We start from the raw sequence: 27,228 nt of genomic DNA, 5'->3' as shown, positions 1-27,228 counted from the left end.
AGAAACATAAAATATTATTTTATTCATTCTAATTCTGTTTGCGAACCAGCAGAACCAAAATGTGAGATCACTTTATCTCATTCTGTTATTTCCAAGGAAGACTATATAATTTATGAAACTAGTTTGTACAGGAAAAAAGTCCCCAAAATGTGTTTGTACAACCAAGGTAAAGTCTTATTAACACAGTGTTGTAGTGGCATTTGAATATCTGTATTAATAGATTTTGTGACCACAGGTCCTCTTTTTAATGCAGGCATCAAGGAAAAGAACATGAAAAAAGCAAATCACTTATACAGATTTATAGCAAAAATGCTCCCTAAAAGTCTAAAGAAGAGAACTGAATGCAAACAAAATGTGTAAACGTATTTGTAATAAATACAATTTTTACTTGCTAGAAAGCCATCAGTCAAAAATGATAAAAGACACATTAAAAATCTATACAATCGAATATCTGTTCAAACACTACTGACATGAATTTCAGCTGCTGATAGAAATAAAAGGAGAAGTTTTCATACTATGCCCTTGGAATTACATTTAAAATAAAACTGACTTTTTGCTATACTTAAATCCATTTTTATTGTTTCTCTAATGTTATCATTTTAGAATTATAGGAAGGGAATGTAATGGGAATAAGAAAGGAGTTTGTTTATATATATCTCTGTATCTTTTATTGGTTTATATATAACTGGAAGTAAGTTGGAAAAGTATTTTAGAACATTATCAATCGGGAATACAAATAACAAAATCCATTCTGTGTAAATTATAAAAATATGTTAGGTGGCTCACAGATTCTTGGGGAGGCTAGAAACAATGCCCAAACACACCATTTAGCACCAAGGACACCTGCATCTGAGTGCCAGCATTTCTGCTACCAAAGTCACTTAAGAATCAAGTCTTCACTATCACACCAAGGGACTCCACATCCAAGCCTTCAGCTGCATCTGACTAATGAAAGCCAAGATCATGAATCTGCACCTTAGAGAGAAGTCTGCAATTGTAGGTTTTCTGGCTTTTGGAGTAGAAAAATAGAACACAAATTCTGGGGAATTATCTTAATTCTCAAAAAGTTATGAAGCCACAAAAAACAATATATGCTTTCAGATTGTGCTGAAGTTCGTATGAAAAAACTGCTTCTTAAAGGAGATAATTTTAAATTAGATATGACAATTTGACTTCAAGGACATAGATTTCTGAAACTGAATTCAGATTTTTGGCCAAATGTGACATCTGAAGTTATTCTCCTTATCAGGATTAGAGCTAGTTTGTAGCAAAAGACTAATCGTATTTTTTTCTTCCTAAATCCTAATGCACTAATTTCCTACAGTAATTCTAACTGCCCTAAAGAGTCCCTCAAAACGTAAACCTTTCCCTTCACACCTACTAGGATGGCTAGAATTTTTAAAAATCAGATAATAAGTACTGGCAAGGGTATGAAGAAATGGAGATCTCGTATGCTGTAGATAGGAGAGTAAAATGGTTTCAGTCACGTTGAAAGATGGTCTGGCAGTTTCTCAAACAATTAAACAAAGAGTTACCATATGACCCAAACAATTCTACTCTTAGGTATACACCCAAGAGAAATGAAATATATATCTACACAAAACTTATGCAGGAATGTTTACCACAGCATCATTCACAATAGCCAAAAGGTGGACATGGCCATCAACTGATGAACAGATAAACAAAGTATTGTACTATACGCAAACAATGAATATTGGTCCTAAAAGAGAATGAAGTACCGATACATAGTGCAACATGGGTGATCCTTGAAAACATTATGCTAAGTGAAAGAAGCCAGTGACAGAAGAGCACATACTTAACGTACCATTTTTATGAGATGTATACGTTAGGCAAATTTATAGAGGAAAAAGTAGACGAGTGGTTGTCGAGGGTTGTGGGGGATAGAAGGGTAGGAAGTGACAGCTGAAGTGTACAAGGCTTTTCTTTGTGCTGATGAAAATGTTCTGATACACTGGTGACAGTTGCATAACTCTTTGAACATACTAAAACCCACCGAATTGTATATTCTAATTGGGTGAATCATATAATAAAGTCATTTGAAAAAAAGCATAGGTGAGGGTGGTGTTAAGAGGATGCAGCTGAGCTTCACATATGACGCTGTGAAGCACATCACAGAAATCACATAGCAGACATGTCTTGATGCAGAAGTTCACTGTTGTGCCTTTGCCAATGCCCACGTACTTGGTGTAGGAGGAGCAAAAAGAAGAAGGAAGAAGAAAAAATCTACCTTTACATTTCTGTTTGTTCCTTCATTTATTTGTTCAATACACAATTCTGGAGAACTACATGTTCTAGGCCCTATACTGGTCACTTGGAAATAAATAATCTCTACTCTTAGAAGTTAGTCATTTTGAAATGGATTTGAGAAGTCAAAAATTCTAATACAATAAGGATAATACAATTGTCTCTTGTTTTTAAAGTACATTGAGTAAAGTACCTTAGAAATGAGTTTAAAGGTATTACGGTAAATGTGACCACTGAGTTTAACAGGAAGAGAATGAAAGGAAATGCAGCTCGAGGATAGTGCGAAAAAGAGGAAAAGGACAGATGAATGAATATAGACTTGGCAGATTTGTGTAAAGTGAGCAGAGTCAGAGGACAATGGCATATAAATGGACCCCCAAAATAGGTCAATGCCAGGTTATTAAAAAATTGGTGGGGTAAGGAACTGGTCTTTTGTGGACTGTGGAGACCTAGTGACACCTTTAGAGAAATGGTGTAACATGATTTTTGTTTCAATCTAAGAATATTAAATTTGGTAAGAATAGAAAATGTCTAATTTCTAGACAGTTAAATATCTGTAGACAAAAAAGAGCACTTAGAGTATAATTTCATTAATATAAATTCTAGAAAATGCCAGTCATAGTGACTAAAGGAGGGCTATTGGTTGCCTGCGGACTTGGTAAAGAGTGGGGGGAAGGGCAGGATGAAAAATCCCCAGAAAGTCAAACTTTTAAAAATTATGAATGTGTTTGTATCTTAATGGTGGTGATGGTTTTCATATATATAAACTTACCAAATTGTATGGTTTAAATATATGCAGTATATTTATGTAAATATATACCACAAACTTGTAAAAACACATCACATGGCAAAAAGCAAAAATAAAATAAAAATGGAAGGGAAAGATTATATAAAATACAAATGATGAATAAATAGAATGTTAGAAATCATAAATTCAAATGAAGAGCAGATCCTTTCCTTTTGCTAGTAAAGAGGACTGTAAGAATATATTATTTAAAAAAATAGGCAGAGGAACTGAATAGACATTTTTCTAAAGAAGACATACAAATGTCCAACAGGTCCATGAAAAGGTGTTCAATATGTCTAATCATCATAGAAATGTAAATCAAAGCCACATGAGGTATCACCTCATACCTGTTAGGACAGCTACTGTCCAAATGATAAGAGATAACAAAGTGTTAGCCTGGATGTGGAGAAAGGGAATCTGTGTGCACTGTTGGTGAGAATGTAAATTGGTGCAGCCACTCCAGACAGCAGTATGGAGGATCCTCAAGAAATTAAAAATAGAACTACCATACAATCCAGCATCCCACTTCTGGGTATCTAGCCAAAAGAAATGAAAATGGGATATCAAAGAGATATCTGTACTCTTGTGTTCATTTAGCATCATTCACAGCAGCCATGGAATGGAAACAACCTAAGTGTTCATTAACAGATGAATGGACAAAGAAGATATGATGTGTGTGTATATATATGTATATGTACATGTGTATATAAACGAAGTATTATTCAGCCACGAGAAAGAAGAAAGAAGTCCTGTTGTTTACAAAAACAAGAATGGATCGTGAGGACATTAAGCTAAGTGAAATAAGCCAGACAGAGAAAGACAAATATTATGACAAATATTATTATGAAGAATACAAAAAAAGTCAAATTCATAGAAGCAGAGTAGAAAAGTGGTTGCCAGGGGCAGGGGGAGTGGAGAAGCTGGTCAAAGGGTACAACTTTCAGCTGTAAGATGAATAAGGTCTGAAGTGATAATGTATAACATGGTGACTATCATTGATAAGACTGTATTGTATAACTGAAATTTGCTGAGTAGAGCTTAAATGTTATCAATCACATATCTATATGTATGTTGAAAACTTAAGAGAGAGAGAACATACATGTGTATATGTGCAGGGGAGGTGGGGAGGGGATGAGGAAGAGGGAGGGAGGGAGAGGGAGAGAGGGAGAGGGAGGGGGGGGAGAGAGAAACCTTAACCAACAGGTAATTATTTGTATTTTAACCACTAAAGTCACTTTTTCCTTAAAGCCTTCAGTCATCACTGACATTATTTTGTCCATGTGCTTAATTTTTAAAGTAAAATGTGTATAACATTCATAATTTTTTTACTATTGTACTCATAAGGAAACTTGGTACATAGTAAGTACTTAAAACATATGTGTTAAATGAATAAATAAATGAATAAGGTAAAAAGAATGACTGCAGGTAATATTAACAAGTTAATATAGAAAAATCACCAGTATACATTTGAAAAATGTCATGACCTTCAAGTGACTATATAAACTCAGGTAACGATCAAAATACTGGCATGAACAAACTTTTCAGCTTTAAATCCTGAAGGCAGAGAGTGGTTGAGATTTAAGAAATTAGATACAAGATGATAGTTATAGGAAAGAGAATTTTATGAAAGAAGCAAACCATAGATTTCAAAAGGCACACTATAGAACAAAAAGATCTTGAAAAATCAATATTGAGATACATTGTTCAGATTATTACTCACCAAATCATTCCCTTCCCAGCTACCTACACTGGAGAAGCACTTCGTGCCACACTGATGTCTGGCTTGGCCAAGTAACTGCTTTGGCTAAAGGAATATGGGTAGGTATGTACGAGCTCTGATCAGAACCTAGGCTCTTGAGCAATTTGAGTGATTCTGCATGTCCTCTATAAGCCTATAACCATTGCATTTAGAAATTCATGACCCAATACCCACTGCCCCCTTAGGTGGATCCCAAAATCAGATGCACAGAGCAGATCCTCCCCAGCTGACCAGCAATCAACAGCCTGAAGCAGAGCAGCCACCACCAAAACTCAGACAACACTTATCATCATATGTCACTGTTTCCTGTGGGTGGTTATATGCTAACACCCTGGCAAAAGCTGGCTAATACTAGATACTGCCTTTTTGCTGTTAAAGGATAAAAAATGATTCCTGAGAAAACAGGCATAAAAAGCAAATCCATTGTATGGGAACATAAGGGATGGTGTCTTCCACATAAATAGAAGGGAGAAAAAAATTACAAATTTCAGAAAGATTTTGACCCACACATTATAATCAGCTAAATTTTTATAAACCATTAAAACAATAGTGATGAAACTATTTTAAAAAGGTGTAAATGAGAAAGTCTTCAAGAAAGGCCTTGACTGGATCTCAGTCAACCATAAAATAAACCAAATAAAATAACCATGCATGGAGAAGCTGTGGTAAACAAAACAGAGAAATGATAATGATCACACAGCTTAGAGCCAAACAGCTATTATAAAAAGAAACCAAATGTTAAATATAATAACTCTTGAAAAGTAAAATGAATATAATTGTCTGATAGGATGTGAAAAGGGAAAGGAAAGAGAAACTGATAGTTCTAAGTAAAATGTGTACTTAAAATCAACATGCTTTCCCCAATCTTTTTATGGTTGGTTACTTTAAGCTTTATTTTTTGACTCAAGATATGGTCTATTTTGGTGAATGGTCTATGTGCACTAGAAAAAAAATATATTTTCCACTGTTGGTGAGGTACTCTACAAATGTCAATTAGATCCAGGTAGCTTACAGTGTTATCAGTTCTTCTGTATTGTTCATTTTTTCCCCTATGGAGTAATTCTGCAAATTACTGCAAGAGGAGTGCTGAACTCTCAATTAATACAGTGGATTTGTCCTTTCTTTCTGTTAAGTTCATATTTGCTAAAGTAGTGCAGCCCCCATGCAAAACAGTTTGGAAGTTCCTCGAAAAACTAAAAATAGGACTACCTATGATCCAGCAATTCCACTCCTGGGTGTATATCTGGAAAAAAAATGAAAACACTACTTCAAGAAGATACATGCACCCCAATGTTCACAGCAGCACTGTTTGCAATAGCCAAGGTATGAAAGCAACCCAGTGCACAGCAACAGATGAATACAGAGGACGTGGTATGTATATACGATAGAATATTACTGAGCTGTAACAACGAGTGAAATTCTGCCATTTTCAGTAATATGGATGGACCTAGAGAATATTATGCTTAGTGAAATAAGTCAAAGAAAGACAAATATTATATCACTTCTATGTGGAATTAAAAAATGATATGAATGAAAGAAAGCATATGCAAAACAGCAGACTTACAAATAGAGAAAACAAACTAGTGTTTACCAGGGTGAGGGGGGGTGGGGCAAGTTAGAGGTATGGGACTAAGAGATACAAACTACTATGTGTAAAATAGGTAAGCAACAAGGATATCTTGCATAGAGAATTATAGCCATTATCTTGTAATACTGCTTGTGACTATACTTTTCAGAGCCCTCAGAGATAGCTGTTCCATGCATTCTGTCCAGATTTTATAGCTGAATTCAGTGGGAGAAAGTGGAATGGGCTTTACTTCACATCACATGGAACCAGAACTTTTCACTTCACTTATAATTTAATGAATCTTTTTCTATTCTATCAAAAAGTACAATCGTTAATCCTAAAAGAGGTCACTGAATTTGGAACTCAGAATAACACATTAAAATAAAAATCCTTTTAAAACTTCATCTACTGAATCTTTATTCATTTTCTTCAGTTCATTTTCTTCCACTGCAGGCATATGGAAAATGAGTCATAGTTCAAGCTTTGTCAACTAACCAGTTCTACCATTGAGGCAAATCTCTGTATACTTTGGAAACTGCTTTCTTCAGCAGTAAAATGAATGAACCAGGGCAAAAATAAGAGCATTTTGTGCACATCTCTTCCTAACTCCACATTCTCTGACATGTTAGTTGCTTGGATTCAGGTGTGGTAGGAGTATTTGCCTAACAAAAATTGTCACATTTGCAAAATTAAATCTCTTTTTTGCCAAGGTTAAGAAAACGTAGATTAGGACACAGATCTACCATATATTAAACATTATCAGTTCTTCTGGCAATACAATTTACTGTCAGAATCTGGCTGTGATTTTTGAAACCTTGCCTAGCATTTTCAGACACCCTGTCAGATTCTGACTGCAAATGTAGTGAAATCATATAAATAAGTTGTAGCTTCCATAGCCAAACGTTGATTATTTTTTCAAAGATTCGAATGATCATTCTAGGAGTAAGGCTGGCATGTATCGCCTAGAGAGCCTGTACATACAGCTTATATGCTACATTCAAGTACAGATCTAACTGGACTGGGAGAAATTACTGAAGCAGCCAGAGTCTGTTTCCAAGTAACATTTAAGTAGAAAAGCCTGCAAACATCATTTACATGAATCACCTTCAGAGAAAGTAATCTTTCCCTTCTAAGAGCTCCTACATATACATAGATTTATGAAGACATGTCTCCCCTGAATGTAGTGAGAGGTTAATCAGAGGAAGGCAAGAGGGAGGTGTCTATTAGTTTTGTATTGAGAAGCAGGAAGAGATGAATGACTCCCATCTAAGACACATTTACCCTGGTGATATTATCATAGTACTACAGTTCAAGTTATGGTCCTCATGTTGATCAGAAACCCAATTTCATCAAAACCAGATGAACTGTCTATCGGAAGAATATTTAGATAAATAAATTACTACATTACAAACAGACAAATATAGAACAAGAACTAATGGTGGGACCAACATGGATGTCGTCGGGATAGGGTAGATCCAATGGTGTTTAAAGCATCTCTGGCAGACAGATACAATGTAAGGAATTTTGGTAATGAGGGCATTCATCCATATAATTTTATAGCTAAGGCCTGTATATTTTCTACGTATAACTCTTTTTCTTTTGAGAAACACTTTTGGCTTAATACTGTGCCCTAGAAGCCGATTAAATACTTGACTATGAGTAATCAACTTATTTGTGACCTAAGATTTCCATTCTGAAATGGGTGTTTTCTCACCTACCAAGTCATAAATTTGGATGCTCACAACCTTCCATAATGAAATGAAAGTGTGATGTATGAGGTCAAGATCAAGGTCAAGCTCAAGGAACTATGCAAGGAACAACAAAGTTCCTTCCACTGGGTTTCAAGTCCTAGTAAGTAGGTCAGGTTCCTGGAGCACCTGCTCCTGATAATACAGCTCCCTTTTCAACCCATATTCATGCCCTCAGAAGGAATTTCCTATCCTCAGCTGACTGAAGGAAAGAGTTGAACTTGGCACCACAGGTAGAAAATATCAACTTTACAATCCCAATCAGGAGGTCCTAGAATGCTAGTGGTGAAGCAAAATCTCAGGAGAGAGAAGTTCTAGTAGCATGTGTGACTGTCACATTCCCCTGTAAGTATAACGACCAGAGTCATCTACAGTGATTCATGAGCCACAACTCACATGTTAACTGGATGCCATGGAATAGGAAAAGCAAGATTCAGAAATTGGAGACAAGAGGTGTGGTGAGGAGGTAGTAAAAGAACACATCAGTGTGAGCAAAAAGGATAACCACAACAGAGAAAGCTCTTAATATCCAGGCAGGAAAGAGAATCAGTTCTGTGCGTGTCTCACAGCCTCTCTACCCAGAAACCCCATCTCTTTCTCAGTGTCTCTTGAATTAACTGACCATGGTGATAGTAATACAGGTTAGCTGTGGGCTTTAAAACACAGTCCTTCTTCTATCTGAGGCTTGATTTGGCTAAAGCCCCCTTGCCAGTGGGAATGATAAGTGGTGAGATCCCAATGTGACACTACTCCCCTGGGACAAAAATGTTACCTGATAGCAGGCTGACCATCCTGCATATCTTCATATTGAAAATGGTGGTTTCTGTGTTTCTGAATATAGCCCTGCTTTTCCTACCTTACATAACACTCTATTCATAATCATGCACCATCATTTACCATAAATCTTGATGTATACACAACAACCTTAAAGCTGTTCAGGAGCTGTTGAATATTTGGAACAGTACCAGCAGGGTAAACACTTAGTACACGATCTAATTCAATATTCAATGCAGAGTGGCTTCCGTTTTTCTGACTGAATCCAGACTGGCATTGGATTATAGTTCCTGGAGAACTGCAAATGGAATATATGTTTTCTGGATCTATTTAGAGTTTAATGCCGAGTAATAGTTCAATAAATTGTTTATCCAGGTTAGATCTATTCTTCACCTTATATGGTGAAAAAGCTAACAACGACAACAAAAAAGTGGTAGGTTATTTTAGGAAGAGATAAGCTTCCTAAAGCTTTGGCTCCTCATGTCCTCACTTTTCTGTATTGAGTAATAATTGGTAAATAATCCCTCCTGAGTATTCAAAGGTCTTGAATTATTTACTTAGGCCTTTATGGCATTGACTATTTCGCTATTTTACCAAATAGACCTTTTGATAGCTTAGATCTACTGAGGTTTCTGTATGTCAGCTCTTCAATAATTGAAGGAAGTAAAAAACAATCAAAATACTGCAGTTAAAGACTACAACACAACGCTTTTCACCTGTTCAGTTAAGCACAGTAGGATGGGGTGTAGCTAACCACAGACATTACTATTCTTGTCGTACTCCAGTTCTGAGATTACCTGACATATAATTTCATTATAGATGTGTCCTATATTAGAAGCCCTTTCTTTAAATACCTTTAATACATTTTCCATGTCTTTAGAAGTCAATCTGCTATTCTCTTTTCTGAAATGCACATTCTTTGACAGATTTAAAACTACCTTCATGGAAATATTTGTTCAACCTCTACTACAAAATTCAGAGATTGACAGTCACATGCATGCATGGAAATCCTTTGAGAGCATGGCTCCTAAATCATGTAGGCTTATTTTTTTATTTTATTTTTTCTCTTCCTAACATGGCTTCGAGTAAGTGGAAACATTTGAGCTGGGAAAACTGAAGTTCTGTGTTGAGAGCAGATAATCAAACATAACAGGAGCTGTGAGAAGACTCTAGGTTTTATAATTTAATATCAGCAACACCAACTGCAAAGCAGTCTAGAGGAAATTATACAATTTCACTGACAACACTCTGAGAATGGTGCATTCAATTCACTTAATTCTTTGTACAACTGACCACTTACTTGCAACAACTAGTAAGATATGCTTTCTACTGACAGTAATCCTTGCTATCGATTTCAGAAGTCGGCTTCAGCTAAAGTAAATTGACATTTATATCACTAACTTAGCAGGGATGAAATTTTAAGTTTATTGCTCTGCCCTGAGGAGCAGCAGCATCACATAACATAAAAGGCTTTGATCTGGCTTCTAAGGTAAAAGGAAAGAAAATGTTTATAAAAGTAGCAGTTGTTTTATTCATATACCAATTTATACACCAATTTAGCTGTGCGATGGACTACATTGTTTTTATTGGAGTGACTGCAGAGAAAGGCACATTTTAGTGGATGGATTTATAAACATATAATCTGGCTGGATTTAGCTACTGGTAAGTGCAATGGAGAAAGAAGTATCACAGTAAGCATGATTAAACTCGAGAAACAAATCTTTTATAATTTTAAACATTTTCTTTAGAACCTAGATGAGAATAACTTCCCTGAATTCACAACCCATTAAAAATATCTGTGCCTAAACAATGATAATAAAAGCAGAAATTAGCATGATTCAGTATTATTGTCTGAGTAATAATGCTATTCATGCTATTAAATTTGGATTGCCCACTTCTATTTTCATGCTGCGTTGACATTGCTATCATATTTGAAAATAAATTCAATTTCCCATTTAATATTGCTGCAAAGCTATTATAAGATATTTCCCAGAATCTATGAGCCTACTCTTTTGATTGATTGTATTATTCCTTTTTTATTAATATTGATTAAATGAATATTATTGCCCTCTACTTTATTTCTTTCAGTCCATACACTTTCAATGATTTAATCATTGAATTATAACTTTAATCATAAAAAGGTTTCCTTTCAAACTCTGTATTTGGTCCAATGTTTAGAACTCATTCTATTAAGATTCTAATATTTATTTAAGTGTTTAAATTTTTTTTAATTGACAGATTATTTTCAAAACAACTCCTTTGAGCAATTTTGTATCCATCAGGTTGCAATAATGCCATTAGTATATACTACTTAAATTAACAACTCAGGAAATACTCAGGAAGTGATAGGGAAATAATAATTCAGTGGAGTAATATTTACACTCCACTGAAAAGAACAAGTATATCATGTTTTTGCAAATGTTTAATGTTTTCTTAGCTATTTATAAATCTCTTTGAAAAATTGGGTTTGAGACTTTATAAATATTATGAAATTCCATTTTAACATTTCTACTTAGTTATCTTTAAACGGAGGCAATCCCACAACAGTTTGAGATGTATGGAATAAGTTTTAATTTGTATTACAAACCTATTTTGCTAAGTACAGTAAAACAATCCTTGTAATATAACCTAAAAATTATGCTTAATCAGAAAAATGTATCTTTAAAAGATCACCAGATTTGAAGAATATGAGAATAGTGAATAGTTATTTTGTCTTTTAAACTCTATACAAGTAGGCTGGCATGATGTAGATAGCACTGGATTTTGCTAAAGGTAAGACAATAGATTCAGAACACAAGTGATGAAGAGACAAAAAGGCCCCACTCCCTGGATAATCAGTACTGATGATTTTAAAAATATAAATAGACAAGTTTAAATTTTAAATATATAAAATGAAAAGGAAAATTCCATACTCCCTTCCACATTTCTCTATTGTTTCTGTCAAATGTACCTACTGTAAACTTTTTTTTTTACATTTCATAAAGTAAACATAGCTAAATAAATAAATGCATGTCAGTTCACTCTATATGAACATATATTTTTCAGTATACAGTACACTATACTATAAATATTCTACTTTTTAACATATTTTGGATATATTTTATATCATCACAGGAAGACCTAACTTGTTCATTATTCATAGATGTATCATATACATATGCACACACACACTCACCAGAATTTATTTATTTAATTTCTGCTTGTTAAACTTCACATTCTCATACTTGTTTTGTGATTATACACAATACTATAAACCATATTTTGGTGTAGGTAAGCATATTTTTAAGTATAATCCTATGACAGATTACTACACGTGTAATCTATTGTTCATAAAGTAAGTGCAATTTTAACTCGTATTGTTTCGCTCCTGAAGTAGTTAAAAGTTGCCTTAAATTTATTCCCTAACTTACTCTATTTTCTCTTTCTGTCTCTCTCATGTCTCCCTCAATTATCAGGTGTCAATGTTTGAAAAAAAATGCTATCTGGTTTGTATTTTTATTTTTTAAATTACAAATAAGGTTATATGTGTATGTATTTATTAATACCTCTAATTGCTCTTGCTAACTAAAAGTTGGCACTTGCCATCTGCCTCTACAAAGATTGGATCACGTTGGCACTTGCCATCTAACTCCCCTTGGATTAAATTGTGAGCCACTACAGCCAGTGACCTCCAACACACCCTACAAGGAGCTCAGGATGGAGGTCAGGAATGAGGCGCTCTGTGCTCTGGGAAAACTGGCTGAATAGGACTTCAGACAGAGATATTTTCAGGAGAAGATTTTATGACCCTAATTCTTACATCTTCTCCCATCTAGAAAAACACTAAATTCATCAGCGGTGACAACGGCTGCTCACGACTAGCAGCAAGCCTCTGCCCAAGCGTGTGCTTGACCGCACGTACAACCCCCCTTCACTGAATCACATGTAATACTGAGTTCCCCCTGCCTCCTCGGCACAGTTTCTCAGAGCTTTCTGGGACGCTGTCTCCTGGGCTATAGTCCTTATTTTGTCCCAAATAAAACTTAACCCACAACTCTCACATTGTATGTCTTTATTTCAGTCGACATTCTGTTATTTCACTCTAAATTACTGATTTATATTCTACAATTTGTCTATTTTTAAAGCTTGGATGAGTCTTTTAAGCATTTATAAAGTTAATTATATGTAAAAAATAATTTTCCCCTACTTTTTATTTTTTCTTTTTGCTTACTGTGATTATTTTTTTGGAGGGGGGGAGATGTTTTTATTCCCTTTCCCCCTTTGTGGCTTTTGATTAAAAGGACTAAATTTATCTTTTTACCATTAATCTTTATTGTCAACAAAATCCTTAGTCTCTGGGTCTATATCTGATTATTTTCTGCTGTTTCATTAAATTTACCTCTCTCTTCTCTGGATTTTGTTATTTTCTAATGAATCTAGTATAATCTAATTCAGGCTTCTTGTTTTTATTTAAAGGACTATATAATTGCTTCTTAAACTACTCTGAAGAAAGGAAACCTTTCCCATGTTGGCTGTCATTTCAATTTTAATGCTGTCAGAGTAGATACCATTGTAGTTAAAAAGTATTAACTTTTTTTTTCATTTTCACTGAGAATTTTGGCTTTATTTATAAAAAATAAACTCTAACTTGTGCACCCCAAACTCCATTCTGTCTTTAATTAATTCTGCCCTTTCACTGTGCAGATATCCTCTTTTCTTTGATAAACAGATGGTCTCCTTTTGAGATAAAACAAATTTGCTTTTCCCTGATTAATCTACTTTTCTGTACTTCTCTGTATCAAATGACAATGCAACGGAACCATGTAGAAACAAGAAAGGGGGTGTGATCTGAATGAATATACATCACCCAATATTTCTCCTATTATACTAATGATATGTATAGTTGATATGGACTATTTTTTTAGCTTACTAATTCTGTCATATAAAGGTTTTCAAATAATGTTCCATCTGTAAATGTATTTAGGTCCCACATATCTTTATAAGCCTAGTGACCTCTTCTGATAGTTATTATTCACCTTATCGGTTTAAGATAAACTATTCTCTAAACCAAGTACACATAGTACCTAGGATTTCATTTTTGTGGAGAAGACTAACTCCTTTTACTTTTTAGTGAATCTGGCTCTTCTAAATTTATAAAATGTCTAAGAATAAAAGTTTTTTCCATAGTGAATGATATTTTGTACGTTACTAGAGTTCTGAGGCAGATGCAGTATTTCATGGTAGCAAAGTCATTCTTAGTTCTTTATTCAAATTTTCAGTAATACTTCACACCCATAGAACATACCTAAGGTCAACTGTTCTTTGTGTTTAGCTGAAGTCCCTAGAATCCAAAGTAGAATAGGATCTTGCATTTGTCAAGTTCTAGAAAAGATGGTTCCCACATCCACCAGTGCTTTCTAATACATCCTCTATAACCAAGAAAGGATGGTTTAGAGGTGGAATTTCTTTCACCCCATACCTCAAGTAAAAAGCACACTATTCTTGCATATCCCCCTCCCAGCATTCAGTACTAAGATAAGTCATGAAAAGCAGGAGCACCAAAGCAGTTCTTGAAATGCAAAATAGCCTGTTGAGAAATGGCATTTGGATTCACACAATGGGTAGTTTTAACACTTATATATACGCTCTTAATACCGCATACATAATCCCTCATCATACATACATGATTATAAAATATGGCTAATTCCACTAATTATGATTTAAAAAAAAACTATTACCTAAAAACCTTTCAGGATGCTAGCAGTAAATTCCACAGACAAAATTAAGGAGTCAAGAATGACAGGCTGAGATGAAAGTTGAGATATATATAACTTCTGAGAGAAATACCTGAGAATAAAATATCAACAAGGCACAGAACAATGGTAGTACCAGAGACAGCAAATGCCCTGAACATCAGAAATGGCACATCTACTGTTACTGTATCTCCAGAAAACTGAAGTTATTGTTTTCTTTGAACAATACTAAATTCTAACATACATACAAACCCTGAAATACCATGGACTTCATACTGAGGCACTTCATTTCTGTAGAAGAGGAAGGGTGTGGTTTTTTTTTTTTCTTTGAACAGTTAGCCAGCTTTGCACATTTGTGAATAAATTTGTGACTCTAGCTTGCCTTCACATTCCAGGTAGAATTTGAAAATATGATTATGTGAGATCCAGGCAGTCTTAAACATGGTATTTATTGCACAGCAAGGATAATGATGGAATATTCAATGGAGAAAATAACGCAACTTGAGTATTTTTGTGTGATGGGTACTGACAAGATGGAAATAGACCTTTTCCTCTGCCTATCCCGGATGAAAAGGACAGACATAGATCCTTCCCCTTTCACCTCTAGCCAAGTCATGTTCTTTGTCTCATGGGTAATTAACTAAGATTAGAACTGTTTGTCCCCCTGAAACTAGCTAGACATAAACATTTCCTATTCAAATAACTGACTGAGATCCGCCCCCACCCCTTACAAAATAACCAAGTGTAAAGCGCCCTGTCTACAGCTTGATTACCCCTTCCTGTAACAATGGCCAAGGCAAAAACACTCTGCTGAGACAGTGATCTTCAGACATGGTCTGTTCTCCCTATTGCAATTGCCTGAATAAAATCATTGTCTTAATTTTGTCTGGTGAATTTTGTCTTTGACAGTACCATACATCTCCATTAATAATTCTAAACAGATAAAAGAATTGATAACAGTATTTAAATTGAGGCAACCAACTTAAAGAATGGAAACAAACAAAAAACCAAAACCAAAACCAAACCAAACCAAAAAAAGAATGGAAACAACATGCAAGAAACAGATAAATCAAAAACACATTTTTCATTGTCTATCAGTACTTGACAAATAATACAAGATTCTACATTAAAAAGTTACGTGCATAAGAGTTTCAACAATTTCATAAGACTGATTTCAAGAAATGGTGCCTATAAAAATCATTTTTTGAAAGAAAATGAGAATGTTTTTTGCATACAGAAAGAAAGAATTAAAAGACTTACCTTTTGACTGCTATGTAATCTTCAGTTTTCTTCTCTAAACAAGTCTATTTCCTAACACATGTTCTATTTTATTGCTACTATTTTTTAAAATGTATCTCATAAATAAAACAGATATAGAATGTGCCAAACTCTCAATATGATGTAGAATGGAAGCAAGTAAAGAAGGGCAATACTAAATTTAGAGTGACAAAATTAGACTGAAAACATTCTAGTATTAAATAATTTACAATCTGAAATATATAAACATTCTGCTTACCTCATTAGTTGCCTTGTCTTTCTTCTTTTTTTTTTTTTTTTGCAACTTCTGTATTTTCCATCTTATGTTCAGATAACTGGAACCATATGTGCTACCCATGGTTTAGGTCTTGTTTTGAAAGATTCCTTGTCCTAGAGACATCCACAGTACCCAGCAAACCACTAGCGCCATCTTTAGTACTGCCAGACTTCTCTAATTATTCTCTTACCCATAGGTTATCTGATAAAATGTAGGGACAGACCATGATTCTTCTGCTTGTTTTTGTTTTTTGTTTTTTTGGTAATATATGAATAAAGACAATAATCTTTAAATTCTTAAGTATTTTTCAAAATTGTCAAGGTCATAATAAACCAAAGCAAGCCTTAGGCACAATCAGATTGGAAGAGACAAAAGAGACATGATGATTAAACACAATGTGGTATGCTAGATGGAGCCTGGAGCAGACAAAGGTGCTATTGCAAAAAACCTGAAGAAATTTGAATGAAGTCTGAATTTAGTTGATAGCAATACACAAATCTGGTTCTCAGTTTTGACAAACATACCATCATTATGTAAAATTTTAACATTGGCAAAATCTGTTTGAAGGGCACACAAAGATTCTCTGTGTCATCTTTGCAACTTTTCTGTAAATCTAAAATTACTACAAAATTCAAATTTAAAACCAAAAGACAACAACAATATAAAGGTACCTGCTGTGTTCTTCTCCAAGCCAGGTCTCGGACAAGGAACCTTCTCGGTAGGATTCTGATTTGGATTCAATGACGTCACTCGGTGCTCCCCAACCTGGAGATCAAAGAAATGACAGGCGTCTATCTTCTCCGATTATCACTGTGGTTGAGAGTCAGGCTCTTTGCCCATCTTCCCCACTCTGGGTAGTTTTCTGTCACCCATCTCAGAAGTTGTGCCACATAAAGTTCCTTAGTGGAAAAAAGTGTTGTGGCTTCTTTTACCATATGATTCAAACTCCATTTTATGGCAACATCTGGGACCCAAAAACATCTTATCCTTTATTTCCATTACGAACCTGTAGCAACTCTGCTAATTCACACATGTACTTTCTTCAGCCAAAAGTAATGAAAATCAAGACATGAAAGCTAATTTTTGCCTGCTTCTCAAGCTCAGCAATTAATCAAATGTCACCGGCAAGTCTAAATCCCCTTAAGTAAACACAGAATTCTTTTCATTATCATTACAAAGCAATGGGTGAGCACAGTCCTCTCTGAGAGATTCAAGAAAGACTTCTGTTAGAAATAAATAATGACAACACTGACTATTCAAGAAGGAGGAAGATTGAAGCTTAATAAGAGGTTATCTGATGGAACTGCATTCATCGCTTTCCTTAACTAATGCAAAATCTGCATTTACAACCCTTCTTCCTTTCCTGAAACAAATGTAAATCATGGTATAAAGCCTTTCTAATTAATAGCTGGGCTCTAGTGAAGACACTTCCCTATAAATACATTTGAATCTGAAGAATCTGCACGATTTTTCACTATATGGAACAATGGTTTCATTACCACCATTTTCTGCCATTTTCTGCTACTTTTCCTGTATTTAATCACCTCCCATGTTCTTTAATGATCAACCCCCTTAACCTCTGGATTTCAGGCCATTTCCTCCTGGGACTTCATGTCATCTAAAAAGCTTGTTTCCCACAAACTCAGCCTATGGCAGTAGGGGAGTCAGATGTGATCGAGAGCTCTTTAAAACACTTGAAAATCCATTCATAGTGGGGTCTGATTCATAAGCCATGAAAATTAATATGTTATTTATGTTCTACATAGCTGCCTTTAGTGCTCGAAGTTAAAAGGTTTGAAGAGGGAGGGAACATTTAAAGGAATTATTTTTCCAACTTGGAAGAAAGATGGCATGTAAAGGGACATTAAAAATTCATAAATGTACAAAGTGCTTCTGGATTTGCTAATTGTTTTTAAGGATTTACATAGTACCTAGAGAAATATAAAGTTATGAGCAATAATAAATTTTTATGTAATTTAAAAAATTGATTTGGATCAGAGGCACTTATTCACCAGTATGGATGTTATTGACTCTATGTAAGAGCAATAAATATTTTGCATTTAAATTAAAATGGTGCATTACATTACTTGTATCTGCATTCACCCACAAGGCTACTGATGTATGATTTTATGCTTGCAAATAAAAAAGAAAGGGGAGCAGGCAAGACTAGAAGCAGTCATTTTTGTTGCCCTATTTTTAAAAATTAAAAATTACTTCAAAATGTAACTTAGGCCACATCATCATTAAATTCAAAGAAAAATATAAAGAAAGAAATTAATCTCTTAAATCTTCTTTAGAAATAAGAAAATATCTTTTTTGTTCATTTGTCTAATTTTCTTTCATTTATGTACGCATTATACTGCTGATTATTTTTCTTTCATGAACCATAACCCCCTCTAAAAAAAGATGCATACATAGGTTATATAGTAGAAAATATATAATTATTCTTTATGTATTAGAATACAAAGATTGCATAACTTCTTCACATTACAAAAAAAAAATGCCATCCTTTAAAGAACAGTCAGTAAAAGAACAATCACAAAGGACGCTGAATAATAATAATATGCCTTTCCAAGTGTTTTCAGTGGAGAAGACCTGTAACTGGAAGGATGACAGGTGCTCACATATTGCAGACATGATGTGGCCAGAGAAACAGAATTCATCTTTGATAGAGTGCTAAGTCCTTTTCATCTTTGGGCAAATATAATTATTACAATGTTTGTCATATGTCCAGCCACCAGCTGATCCTTTGTCCCTGGTTGCTCCATGGAGTACCACAGAGTAAGACAAATGCTCTTACCAGCTCAGGAGACATTTGAGAGTAGGTAGAGCGTTCCTTTATTTGATTCAAAAAACTTTCCAATAAGTTGTTTTTAGAGGTTTCCTAGCCTGTTTTTGTTTGCAAGTATTCTAATTATTGCCCCTCATAAAAATCTGGATTTCTGAACTAAATGCCACAAAGGTCTAAGTCTGTAAAATGGGTCCATCCTTTATTGTGGATTCTGATAATGCAGAGCAAACCTAAGTAGTTTTTCTGAAGCCAAATGTCCTTGTATTTTAAATATTTGGGAAGGAGATCTAAAGATCATTTTACCAATTTTCCTCTATCTAGTGATGTAGATAATTATTTCCTAACTTTCTCTTCTTCATCTACTACATTCAAATTAACTAGTCTTATGTTTTTCCAGCATAAGGAAATTATTAGAAAAAAATTATTAGAAAATTACTATGAATGTGGTCAAGGTTGGTAGTTGTGTTTCTAAAGCATGCTTATCAGCCAAATAGTCCATGTAAATGGAACTGACTACCAACTGTCAAATCACTGGGGTAAGGTACTTCCTGGAAAGACTGCAGCAAACATTTACTGACTGCCTACTATGTGCCATATACTGAGCTAGACACTGCAGATACAGTAATGAATAAACTATGCATGATTCTTAATAGATCTTACAGTCAAATGACAGGGAGTAACTTTACTAAACTGATCACAAAATTGTAACTGTTAAAAGTATTTGGAAAAGGAGGTAAATATTGGTAGACAGTTTTACACTGTTCATAAAATGGCAATGTTCACAAAACTGTTAACTACTTAAATATTAACAAAATATCAAGTGGTTAGGAATAAATCCAACAAAATATGTTCACGATCTAGACATAAAACACTAATACTGAATATATTAAAGGTGTCATTTCTTCCCAAATTGATCTGTAGATTTAATGTCAACCCATTTAAAATCCCCACCTATTTTAGTCAATTTTGATGAAACTCAAGGAGATCCACAGTGGAGAAAAAAATTATCTTTTCTATAAATTGTTCTAGTATGATTGGATTGCCATTTGGAAAAAACACACTAAAATTGACAAATGAAATTTCACAATACAAACAAAATTCTAATCCAAGAGGGTATGTATATATGCAAAAGTGAAAGAACAAAAATGCTAGATAATAACATAGCAGAATACCTACTTGCTTAGCAAGAAGTTTGTTTTTTAATTTTTACCTTATTTTTATTTCTATGTAGAGTTGCCAAATTAAGCAAACAAAAATATATGACACCTGGTTAAATGTGAATTTTAGATAAACACTGAATAACCTTTCTTGGTATAAGTGCATGCATGTAATATTTGATGCATACATATATTAAAGTATTTTTGTTGCTTATATAATATTTACATTTAAATGAATATTACATATTTTATCTGACAACTCTATTTCTAGGTAAAGATATAACCAAAAAAACCTGCATAGGCATAACGAAAGTACAATAATGTTAATATCAGTATTATTTGTCTGACTTCCAAAACTGATATAACAAAATATCCATCATGGGTAGAATAGATAAAGAAACTGCAGTATATTCATAAAATAAAATATCATAAAATTCTTGAAATAAACAAACTACGGCTAAAATGAGTAAGAAAAGATCCTAACACAGAACAATACATATGGTATAATTCCATTGGTACAGAGTTTAAAAACGGGCAAAAGTAAATTTAGAATTCAGTACAGAGATTGCCCTTGGGAGAAATGCAAAATGAGGATCAGAAGGGGCCAAATGTGGACTTCAGAGGTGCTGACAATGTTGGATTTCTTGATCTGGTAAGTATGTGTATTCTGAAGTAACTCATTGAGATCTACATTAATATTGGCTATACTTTTCTTTACGAGTCTTATGATTCAACAAAAAAATACCAAAATGTCAGAGCTACACTGATAAAGGCAAAATTGACTTTAAGGCTGAGAACATTACTAGAAATAAAAAAGGTCACAGTACTATAATAAAATATTCACTCACCCTGTCATATGTGAAAATTCTGAGCTTTTGTTTGGGTAGTAATTAGATTTTTCTCAATTGAAATTAAAATTTAACAGGTTTTTTGAAGTTAATTGACAAAGCTACCAAATAATTGGAGATTTTAACGTATCTTTCTTCAAAAAGTCACAATATACATTTAAACAACACAAAATTAAGCTTGATCTAATGAATATAAAAAGAATATTGAACTCAAAAATTCAAGAATACATATTCTTTTTCAACTTACAGAAAACCGCTACTAAATTGACCATTTACAAAACCATAAAGTCCATAATATTAACCATAAACTTTAAGTAAAAGTATCTGACCTTGGGTTCATGCTATTCAATTGTCACACAGAGTTTGAAAAAAAAAAAAGTAACTATAACATCCATGTAATTTTATATCCTTAACTTATGAGGGAAATAAATGACATTATTTTGAAATAGCTACATATGCTATCATGAAAAAAAAATAACATTCTCAATGTCAAAATATTTAACCATCAACTGGATCCCATATTATGTGCATATTTTAAAACCATAATATATTTGACTTTTGAACCATAATCAGATCATGTCTACAGTACAGAAAAGTACGAAAGTATCTAGAAGTCTTTTGGAAGATTGAACAAGATAATCAGAGCACTTGGCTTTTGTTAAGGAATCGAAAACGTTTATAAAAGCAAGAAAAACAGTTTTTTGTTTGCATGTTTTGTTTTAACGAGGCATTCACTAGAGACGTATTTTACTTTAGATAATTTAAAGAGAAAATATTAGGAATCCCATTAAGTAGAAAGGCTTTCCAACATATTTTCTCTCCTTCAATTGAGATCTTTTTCTATTAAAAAAAATATATATATATATATTCCACTTTGATAAGAGTTAGAAAAAGAGAATCTTGCTAGGAAAACTTCCTGCTACTAAATAGTGCCAAAACAAAGACTTTTTCTGAAATATCAAGCCAAGGTTTTATCTGATATCCTTCTAATAAATTCCTAGTCCATTATTTAAAATGGATATATAAATTCATTGTCGATAATTTACTATCAATTTATTATCATCAATTATACACTTCTCTAAGTATATAAATAAAATAACAAAATCCGTTTCTATAGTTTGCATGCAGGGGATAAGATTCTGAAAACATATTTCTACTAAATTCTTTTTCTGGAAATTTAAAAGGATTTCCTTTGGCATATTTTGAACTTAGAATTTGCGATTTAACACCAAAGCTCAAAATTTTCACCTTTTGGTTTTCAATTAATTGTGAAACATCATAATCCAATTTGTACATTCAAACCTTTTTAAAGTTAAGAATGATTTTATCTAATGCAACATTGCATTTTGTTCCAATTCGATTTCTCTTGTGTCTTTTAGGGAAACCTATTCCTTGTATCTTGAATGTAAATTCTTTACCTTATTTTCATAGTTTCCACTTCTTATTTTGTCCTTCCATGTATTCATAAAGAGATGATGAATTTGCCCTCTCCGTATCTTTTTTTCCTTTTCAGAGTTTATCCATTTTTTGTTTTTTGTTTTTTTTGTTGTTATTGGTTTTTGTTTTCTGTTTTTTCTAACAGCAACAAAAAAGATTTTTACTCTACCATGAATTTTAGGTTCCTTTCATTGTTCCCTATATTATCATACTTCCTTTCATCCATCTATATGATTTCATCATGTCTTTCCAACATGTCTTTTTCTTCACTGAACTTTTGTTTAAGAATACAAAGCAGATACGTGTAAAAATATTTCTTGTAACAAACATTTAAAAAATATTATTCTCTTCAATAACGTTGTCTCATGTTGTCAGTAACAGCTGTCTCAGATCATTTTTCATAGAGTGCAGACCTAGTGTGTTCTTTTAAGGACCAGCATTCACCACTGATTGCATGGAATACTCGCAGTCTCTCTCGAGCCTTAGGAAAAAGAAAACCCATTCACAGATCAAGAAACCTCTGCCACTGATGAGCACTGGCCTTCCTGAATTTAAGGCCCCTATGGCGGCCCATAGCTTCACTGAATTCTTCTGCTTGATTGTTGGGTTCACTTTCTGCACATCTTACAAATAAAGTATACAGCTGTTTACCTATGAATTATATATAAAAATCTACTATCCAACAGGCATTGATCCTAAGGCTCTCAGTTTAGGTAAGTGGTTGAGTTGTCTACCATCTCTGCATCCAAAAGAGTGATCATTTCCCTATCCTGTCCCTCTTGAGTTATACTCATACTGCATACCAGGAGTTTAAATTATGGAATGGGAATGGAGAGAGAGGATCTGTTTGAAGTGGTGATAAATAAGATTTTTGTAGTATAGCACTTGTATAAAAGCGGCCCGTAAAAGTCCCCGAATTACAGACTACATTTTTAAAAGTCATCAACATTGTTTTGAGTGAGGAAAATTTGTAACACGAGGAAGTTATTGTTATTTCATTTCTATTACCTTAGAATTTGAGAGGAGACTGATGTCACTGCGGCAGTTTTAAGCATAAAGATGGGTGCCTACTGATAAACTGAGAAGCAGTGAGCCAAGAATTACTAGCCTGCCACTAAGACAGGAAAATTCTGCTCATTAGGATTTAATTAATATCGGATCTTAAATTCTGGATTTGCATTCAAACTTTCTGGGAACTAGTATTGGACTTGAAAAAAAATCCCAATAAATCTGTTGCAGTCTTGAATTTCTCACTTGTCTTATGCCTGAGACTTGCTCATTACGTTTAATTCCAGTGGTGATGTTACCCACCTTTGTCCCAGGAACAGTGGGACAAAAGTAGCTGGAACTCTCAACTGCTCTTCCTTTAATCATTTTATAGGCAAAGCCACAGCATAACCATAACGCAATCATGATTTTCTTTAAGCTTTTCTAAAACAGCCAGGATTTTATCCATAATTATTATCAGCTTGAACAGAGTACATTTTTAAAATAAGATCAGTGATTCCGTCTTATAAGTGAAAATTACTGTAAAAGTTATCTGCTGTAACTCTATGAATAGTGTTACTGATATTAAAATAATTGTGAATCAGAGTAAAGCCTACTGAATGTTGTAATTTCATTCCTTCTTAATTGACATTCTTAAAGAGCCACTAGAAAACTAACAGCTATTGAAAATAATATCAGGGATAAAATTATGCCAGACAAATGAACAACTCTCCTTAGAAATGAATAAACAACTCAAGGGCTCAGCAATCAATCACTACAATGTTAATACTATATAAATATAATCTTCTGTTTCGTTATCATCCTGATTACTTGCTATATTTGTTAAGTTTCTTATTTAATATATTTGTTTGTTCAAAACGTCATGAACAGCAAGTTTTATACATTCATTTATTTCCCTATAATATTTAGCTTATATCTGTAATTTCAGCTACCTTCTTTTTGTTTATAGACAAATGGTCTTTCTAGGAGATCTTGCTAACTACCAATTAATTACGTATTACTGAAAAAAGAAATGGGGTGATTGATTCACTGCAATGGATTTGTTTCTTGTAGGATTACTGGCTGAAACTCAATGGAAATTTCTTATCAGATATCCACGTCTTGGTGAAGTACTGGTTCATTGTTAGATCAAAAATGTTGCCCAATTTCCCTTATTAGGTTGTCACCTTGTTTTTAAATTGCAAGAAACTTCTAGATATCTTGGACTAAAGCCCTTTGAATAAGTGTTTTGCAAATATTCTCTCTTATTCTGTGTCTTGTATTTCATTTCATTAACAGTGTCATCCAAAGAGATCTTTTAAATTTTGATGAACTTCAGCACACATATTTTCACTTTCAAGTTTGAGCTTTTTGCAAACTAAGAAATCTTTGCATAGCAGAAGGTCACAAAGGTTTTTTCTTAAGTTTTCTTCCAAAATTTTAAAGTTTTAGTTCTTATATTAAAGTCTATGGTCCATTTCGAGTTTTTAAAATATATTTATATTTTGAAGTAACAGTTGAAGTTTATTTGTTTGCATATGGATTTCCAAATGTTCCAGCACTATTTGTTGAAAACATGATCTTTCCTGCATTGTGTGTCATTTACGTATTTGTTGAAAGTTAACTGACCACACAGATGAAGTTTTAATATTAGACTCTGTATTCTGATCTTTTGAGCTATACTTAGTCATACAGTACAGCATTGTCAGGATGACTGTAGCTCTATAATAAAATTTGCAATCAGGTAGTATGAATCCTCCCACCATGTTCTTCGTTAGAGAATTCTGTATTAAAACCACGGCTTGGTTTCTCTACATGCCCACTCAGATAGCTGGGATTTTTCAACCATCCACTTCAAATAAGGGTGAGACTCTACAGTAATTGGAATTCTCATAACTTGTTGGTAGCACTTTAAATTTGTTCAACATTTTGAAAATTTCTGTGGAAGTAACTCCTAAGGATAAACATGTGAATGTCCTGTGGCCTACTAGTTCTACTCCTACATAATTAGGAATAACTTTCAACTGGATACACAATAAAATTTCATAAACTGTAGATCATAAATGGCAATATATATTCTTACTTATATACTTACAACAGGATACTATAGCTCAATGCAAATAAGTGATCTTGATCTAGACACAGCTTGAAAGAATCACTAAACATAATGCTGATTAAAAAAATGTTCAAAGGATAATATATAAAGTATAAAAACTTGGCTTTGGTTTTAGAAGTCAGGGTAGAACCAGCCTGGGACAGAAGGCAAAAGCAGTGATAAGGAGAGGAAGCAGGGGGTTTCTAAGTCTTACATTTACAGGGCTGGATATTAATTACGAGTATTCATTCTGTAAAAATTGAGTTTTATGCTTATAATTCATGTAATTTTTGAATGTGTATTAATTACTTCAAAAGGTTTATTATATACAAAGTAGTACACTTCGGTTAACAGAAGAGCAACATAGAGCCCTCACAGCGTACGCAGTGAAGTACCTAAGGAGAAGATACACAGTGAAGTACCTAAGGAGAATGAACTTTCTAAGAGTAACCTTTCATATTCCAAAAATATAATAAATTCAGAAACCATATGCTTCCATATGAAATGAAGAATATTCAGTGACTATTTTTCTTAAGACACAGACAGAAGCAAGGCAATCATTCCCCATGCTTCAAAGGGAGTGTAGGATTGAAAATAAGGGTGCGCTTTGCCTTCCGCTTTGTGTAGATACCTACCGTTCTAATTCAGATCCTGCTATTAGCTAACTGTCCACATACTCTAAATCAGAGTTCAGCAGTTCTTTTTTTTTCTGGGAAAGGGCCAGATAATGAATACATTAGTTTTCCAGGCCAATATGGTCTTTATCACAACAACTCAACTCTGCCATCCTAGAGCAACGGCAACCACAAATAACATGTGAACAGATGAGCTTGGCTGTGTTCCAGTAAAATTGTTCAACAGACACTGAAATTTGAATTTCACATAATTTCACATAGAATACTAGTCTTTTTAAAATGTTTTAAGCTATTTAAATACGTAAAAAAATAATCCTAGCTAAGAAACAGGCAGTGGGCTGGATCTGGTCTGTGCGTGGGCTTTAGTTTGCTGACCCTGGCTCTAAATAAGGTTTTTGGGTTTTTTTCCCCTTTTCTATTTTGTCTTTAGTGTTCTAGTCTCAGACTATAGGATCTTGGAATCTGCTTGATTTGGTGTTTCTCTTCCTTGAGAACTAACAGAAATCAAAGAGAAAAATGTCCATCCGTTATTCATGTTGAGTCACCCCTGTTTGATGGTCCTTCCAGTCAAGAAGTTGTGCGTGCTCTATTCACTGCTCACTCAATCACTAAGCAAGCCTCCTCTGCTGTAGTGTGTGTGTGATGTTGAATCCAGAACAAGGAAATATGTGTTTAAATATATTTTAGAAAATAGACTTTAAATTTTGACTGCAAGGGGTCCATAAATGCCCTGATATTATTTGCATATTTTATGCATGCATGTGCTTTTTTTTAAATGGAGAGCCAGATTCATCAGTTATCAAACTTTAAAGAAATTCATGATTCAAAAGATATTAAGGAGCATTAGTTAAGAGCACTATATCTTAGTACCTGTAATGTAGGAAATGACCACAATGAGAGCTAATAATTTGTTGAAAGAGGGATGATAGAAAAGCCAAAATTAGAGAAAAAGAGTTACATATTCTACAATACCTACATTAATGAAATTTTACTCTTTGAGAATATTGGAGGTAATGAAATTTTTAGTGTCTTTAAAAATATTAGCCTTAAAGCAATTTGCATTTTAGACTAACTCAACTGGTTTTTTTTTAATTTTTTTAAATTGAAGTAAA

Source organism: Vicugna pacos, chromosome 3, assembly GCF_048564905.1.
Source record: "Vicugna pacos chromosome 3, VicPac4, whole genome shotgun sequence".
NCBI classification, from domain to species: domain Eukaryota; kingdom Metazoa; phylum Chordata; class Mammalia; order Artiodactyla; family Camelidae; genus Vicugna; species Vicugna pacos.
This window is presented reverse-complemented; position numbering follows the sequence as displayed.